The sequence below is a fragment of the Mustelus asterias genome, chromosome 16 (genome assembly GCF_964213995.1).
Source record: "Mustelus asterias chromosome 16, sMusAst1.hap1.1, whole genome shotgun sequence".
Lineage (NCBI taxonomy): Eukaryota > Metazoa > Chordata > Chondrichthyes > Carcharhiniformes > Triakidae > Mustelus > Mustelus asterias.
The window spans coordinates 89,033,698-89,039,959 of record NC_135816.1 but is presented as its reverse complement, the minus strand read 5'-3'; the positions used below and the strand labels follow the sequence as shown (position 1 = coordinate 89,039,959).

At 41.2% G+C, this 6,262-nt stretch overlaps 1 non-coding gene across 1 annotated transcript; it reads left to right on the top strand.

The window, feature by feature from the left end:
* The first annotated feature begins 2,784 nt into the window (after positions 1-2,784).
* trnas-aga (transfer RNA serine (anticodon AGA)) lies at positions 2,785-2,866 on the top strand. The gene has a single exon. It is a non-coding gene; the product is annotated as a tRNA-Ser (tRNA).
* The last annotated feature ends 3,396 nt before the right edge of the window (positions 2,867-6,262 follow it).

Genomic DNA, 6,262 nt, shown 5'->3' with positions numbered 1-6,262 from the left:
ATCAGGAAACTCTAGAATTCCTAACCCAGAGACCACAAACAGCAAGGATAGACAATGACACCTGCTCCAGGATTATCTTCAACACCGGTGCTGGTACTCATCACCTTACTATACTCCTTATACACTTATGACTCTGGCCAAATTCTGCTGAAATTCCATTTTCAAGTTTGCTGATGACACAACTAACTCGGGTGGGATCTCAAGAAACGATGTGATGAAGCATAGGAAATAAAGAGCGAATTTGGTGAAATGGTACGGCAACAATGATGTCTCCCTCAATGTCATTGAAACGAAAGAGCGAGTCATCGATTTAAAAAAGGACATAGTGGAAGATATGTTCCTGTCATCAATCATGTTGAAGTGGAGACAGTCGAGAGCTTCAATTTTGTAGATGTTCAGATCACCAATTATCTGGCCTGGACTGTCCACACCGACGCTATAGTTAAGAAAACTCACCAACGCCCCCTCATTCTCAGAAGGCTAACGATTTTCAGCATGTCCACGACCACTCTTACCAAGTTTCGCAGATGCACCATAGAAAGCATCCTGTCCGGATGTATCATAGCTTTGTGCGACTCCTGATCTGACCAAGGCCGCAATAAAGAACCAAGGGTGGGGAACATAACCCAATGTATCACACAAATGTGCCTCACATCCATTGACGCTGTCGACACTTCCCACTGCCTCAAAAAAGCAGCCAGCATAAGCAAGGACCCACGCACCGCGGACATATTCTCTTGCACATTCTTCAGTCAGTAGGAAAGATACAAAAGTCTGAAAACACGTAGAAACAGAATAAAGATCATCGCCTTCCCCACTGTAATATTTAAATAGACCTACCCTATATTATGATGTTTTTTTCCTTCCTCACATCTCTCACTGCAAGATAAACCTAACCCTAACCCTCGTCGTCCCTTCTCCCCTGTTTTCTTTATGAATGGGATATTCTGCGTGCAATAAACACTACTTTGCACTCTATACCAAAGATGTGACAATAATAAGTCAAAACAAAGTTTTGCTCTGTTTCTGTAACACTGAAGTACACGTGATAGTAAGTAAGGAGGAGGAATACTGAAAGGATCTCTCTCCCATACACCAGAGACTGAAGCGTCCCATAAGCATTCCACACTCCCTTACAGAGTCAGAGATTGACAAATGTAGTTAAATCTGAATCATGTATCACACACGAGGCAATCACCAATAAAGTTATTCAGCAATAACTGAATTCGTAATGTCTGAATAAGTTTGATTTTTTCTGAAAGAAAACTGGTCAGGCGTCATAGTGATAAATGCAGGAGAGGGAATCGTATCAATTATACTACAGCTGGTCGATTGAACAAAATGTACCGAGAGCTCGTGAACAATTATAGTGTTATTTCCTTCTCTCATCTGTGAACTTCATTGTTCAGGAATGTGAGGACATCTGCTGGTCGCAAGTGAGAACTGTAACCGAGCAGCTTAAATTCACATTGACTGCCAGTATGACAGAAACAGGACAGAGGAACAGGGATTAGACATTATTCCCTTCAATGCTTCTCCGCCATTCAATAAGATCCTAGTTGATCTGCTCCATTTGCGTACCTACCGCCCATAACCCTTAAATCGCCTGCCTACTCCTTCATTCAATAAATGCAATGAAAGTTATTTGCAAAATGTGACTTAAACCCACGCCTCCAAGGGAGACTGCGACTTTAGATTGCTCGCCCACCCTGAAACAATTTTCTGCCTCGGTTTCAGTGTCGAGGAAGCAAACAGTTGTCACCACGGACAGTGTCCATTTTTGGGAGCCTCACTGCAATGGATGTTGGAAAAGAATCAGAGGCAGATACTGGGATGTCAGTCAGTGAAGTGCCTTCTGAGACAGCAACTGCTGGGCTCCGAGTCTTTGTGAATCTGAACATTGTTAGTGACCCCAAAATTAAAAGTAATCAATGAAAAAATATCTTAAAAATCTGCTCCAAACAAAGGACTGGCCAGCTGCAACCTTACCAACCCACACAAAAACCAAGCTGCTGAATATCCTGACTCCGATATTATCCCTTTGACATCAGCTCCCACACCACTGAGTTAAGTTTCTGTCTACTGATCAAAGCCCTTCCTTGAACTCGCAAGAAGTGCCGTGCAGGCACGAAACATTAAGCTGGTTCTGCCTCCACTGATGCTACCAGACCTCGCTCTGAACTCAAATATTTGTGGACCCTCAGGATGGTTCCAGTGTTTTTGAATATTTCAGTATCTAGCACTAACTGCAGTTTCCATTTGATTTTTCTTAGTGCACTATTCGCCTGGTAATAAATAAAGAATTTGCAGAGAGTGGTAAATCGTGAATTCAATTCAAATCTGTACATTTGTCGTTGAGGAATGCCAAATGTCGGAGAGTCCATCGAATACCTGATCCATACACATTCTATTGCAACATAATATTTCATAATTCAGCCAAAACCTACTTTCCTATCGCGTCTTTAACGGATCTATTGTGGAATCTCGAGTTCGGAATCCATCAAGTTCCGAATGTATTAATATTTATGATTAACACTGTGATGTTTGCCAGTGGGTTTTCTGTGTGTCTGCCTGCTCTTTGTAAAAAAAAACTTCATGGCACAAATCAGAATGAGCTGAAATGGGTGGAAAATACAAATCCGTGTAACCCGCATTGAGACTAATTATATTTATATGCAGCACAAGAAGTCAAAATTGCATCAAGCTGAGGCCTTTTCTTTTTATGTTGTTTTGAGCCGTGATCTGCGGCACTGAGCCGTGACCTTCGGCACCGCACCGCTCAGGATAGTCGTGGCAGAGTGGTTAAGGCGATGAATTAGAAATCCATTGGGGTTTCCCCGCGCAGGTTCAAATTCTGCCGGCTACATTTTTCCTGTTTCTCTTCGTTTCATCACATTCCTTGTTTGTCAATCGTGCCCAACGGGGAATGGAATCGCAGACCTTTCGACAACAGGAATTGCGTTTCTCATTCTTATTCATAAATCTCAGCTCGCAAAAATCAAGCAAATTAGTGACAGTCTCCTTTCTGACGCTCTCTCCAACTGTTTAAGACACTCTCTGTTCAATTAAACATGCGTTTGCTTGTGTGCACGGAAGCACTTGTGCATGTTTTGTGTGAGTTCTGCTTTTTCCGGTGTGTGTTGTTTTTTGCTTATTGATTCTGCAATGTTTGTTCGTTATGCTGTGTCTGTAAGATGCTCGCCTTCTAATAGCTCTCCAATTCCCCTTTTTAAAATTATTCGTGGAATTATCTTCTTCCACATTTTTATCTGTAACTTTCCAGATCCAACCAGCTCTGAGTGAAAATGATGTCTCTGCTTCCGTCCTCTCTATCTTTTGTCACTGAATTCATATCCACGATCCCTAGTTGTTGGCCGACAAACAGAGGGATTATTTTCACCGTTTACTCACTCCAAACCGTGTTTCATCTAGAAGCCCAATATTAGGCCATCTCCTAATCGTCGATGTTATAATGACAACAGCCTAAACTTCTCCAACACTTCCTCATCCTTGGAAGTCTCCAAGTAAGCGTCTTTGTCCCCTTTCACATATCTTGCTCAAGAGTGGTGACCAGCATTAACCATTGCGACTCCTTACTGAGGTCAAACTGCAAATGTTAAAGTTCCAACATAATCCCGGTACTATTTCTCGACTTCACAAAACGCCAAAAAAATACTATTTTCCAACTACATTAGGAAGTGTGCACATATGAAATCAATATTTTTCTGCCCATCTACATTTTTCAAAAATCTCGCATTTCCAATATATTGACATTCGATGCTATTCCTCCCAAAGTTCATGCTTTCAATTCTTACTTCATCGTGTTGAATTTTGTTTATTTCAGGAGTTATTATTATATGTGTCTTTCTTTCAGAACTCTTTTCTGAGCGAATCAGTACAATCTTCGCTAACGATCCAGTACCGTTCCCTGGTGGTCTAGTTGCTGAGGATTCGGCGCTTTTACCACCGCATATTTGTCACCTTTATCATTGAATCTTCCGGCCTTCCATCCCATCACAAACTTCCCCTTGTGTTCTTCCTTCTACCCTCCAATTGAGATACAGAGAACAATGTAGGCATCTATTTGTCACACACAGTAGGAGCATTATCGCTCACATAGACACAGACACACAGAGGGCCAATATATTCCGCACACTCAGACGGCAGAAATATTCAGTCCCACTCTGAAACCCACATTTCTGGGAGATATTTTAAACCTGACATTAAAACAATGTAGGAGAAAAAAAAGAGTCCCGCTGGCAGGTTTATAAAAAACTCCCAACCCCAAGATCACATCTACTATAAGATTGGAAGGGACTGTGTCAACTTCATAATAAAAACTGACTCTGTCAACTTCATAATAAAACCCATGGCAATTAATTGAATTGCAGGTCGATCAATACAAATTTAACCCAAATCATTTAACAATATCAGATTTAAGTTGCAACGTTACTCACAATCCTGATACGGTTATATGGATTTACTAATGGCCACAGAATATTGTGATGCTGGAAATCTGAAATGAAAAGAGGAAATGCTGGCAATATTCAGCAGGTCTGGCAGCAGCTCTGAAGAAGTTTCCTGAGCACTCGGAATGTAAAGTCTGATTCGCTTTTCCAACACTTTCTGTTTTATTTGAAACTTCCATACGATGAGCAAATACTTTTTTTCTGTTCAATGAGTGGAAAATTCAGCATTCATCTTTGCTGACTGATCGCGCACAAGCTTGAATGTGAGAACTGTCATATTTGCAAATTTAAATCTTCAGGTTACCAGCGAGCTGTAAGGATTTGTTTTTTACAGAGCTGTCTGAATGTCCCCATCTTCACAAAGCTGCTCAGCAACAGTTACATTCTCTTTCAAATGAAAAGTCTCAATTATCATTGTTATACAGCCTCTGAAAAGGTGAATCAAGATGTTAACAGCAAAACAATGTCATACAACTCAGAACTTTATACTCCAGCCGTCAACAATCGATTGGCATTGTGCCTTATTTGGTTAAAGTGCTTGGCAAGTGAACACGTCAACCTGAGTTCGAACCTCAGCGGTGGTTGGGCCATTTTAGTCAAACCCGTCCAGGAATTGCGTTAGCAAAAAGTGTGATCTCATCAATAGAGCTTTATTTCTAACAATTTCGATTAATTCCCCTCGATTACTTAGAGCAAGAGTGAACTGGTATGTGTTACTGAGTGTTACATAGGACTGAATTGGAAGGGAGAACATGTTGGAACTTCTTCATGAAGATATTACTCTGACGGGCCTAGTTAAAACTTACAATTTGTGTTTCGCTATATTGAGAACGTTACTCCCAATGTCTGGCACTCACACTCTGCAGCAATCAACACCATTTGAAATTGTTTTCTCGCTCGTGAAATGCATCTCTGCATTTTTTCAATTTCAGCAACTAATATCTACTTTAAATAAATGCAATCTTAAAAGTTTTGAAGGTTCAGTGCAACAACTGGATTACAAATTGGATTACAACTGGATTATAAAATCACACGCCACTGGTCAGCAGCGAGTAGTTGATACAAGTTAGAAGATTTGTGAAATGAAGTCAAAGGGAGGCTGCCGATCTCTCTGCGCTGGAGAGGCGGAATTACCAAAAGAGGGAATGGAAAATGCAGTGATGCGTCTCATCAGACAGTGAAGATAGCGGTTATGAGAAAGCTGCTCTGTTGGGCCTGGGTATCTCAGTCAGTGGAGCATCAGAATTTCGATCTGAGGGTCCAGATTTCAAGTCCGTGTTTCGCCGGTGGTTCTGGCAGAAGGTATTTGCTGTCCAGGGAACGATGGATGCATAGAAATACAGATGATATAAGCAGGTGTAGGTCATTCGTTCATTCGAGGCTGTTCCGCCATTCATTATAATCACGGCTGATCATCGAACTCAGTAATCTATCCCGCATTCCGACTTTGGTCTTCCTCGTCCCAAGATCAATAACTTACTACTTTCTGAAAGCATGCAACATATGGCCTCAAATGTTCCCTGTTGCAGCGAATTCCACAGACCTCATCACACTCTGGGTGAAGACATTTCTCTTTATCTCAGTCCTATACGGCTTTCCCCGTTTCCTTATGCTTCAGTTAAACTGAAAACAACTTGTAAACCTTGTCTCCAAATTGAACATTCTCAAAAATTGATTTCATTATTTCTGCGAATGCGAAAAATGTTTCCTGACTTTGTCCTTCAACTTATCCATGTGGGTCAGCGGGTAAAGCATGTTAAGGTTCATTCCCATTCTTAACTGTGCATCACAGT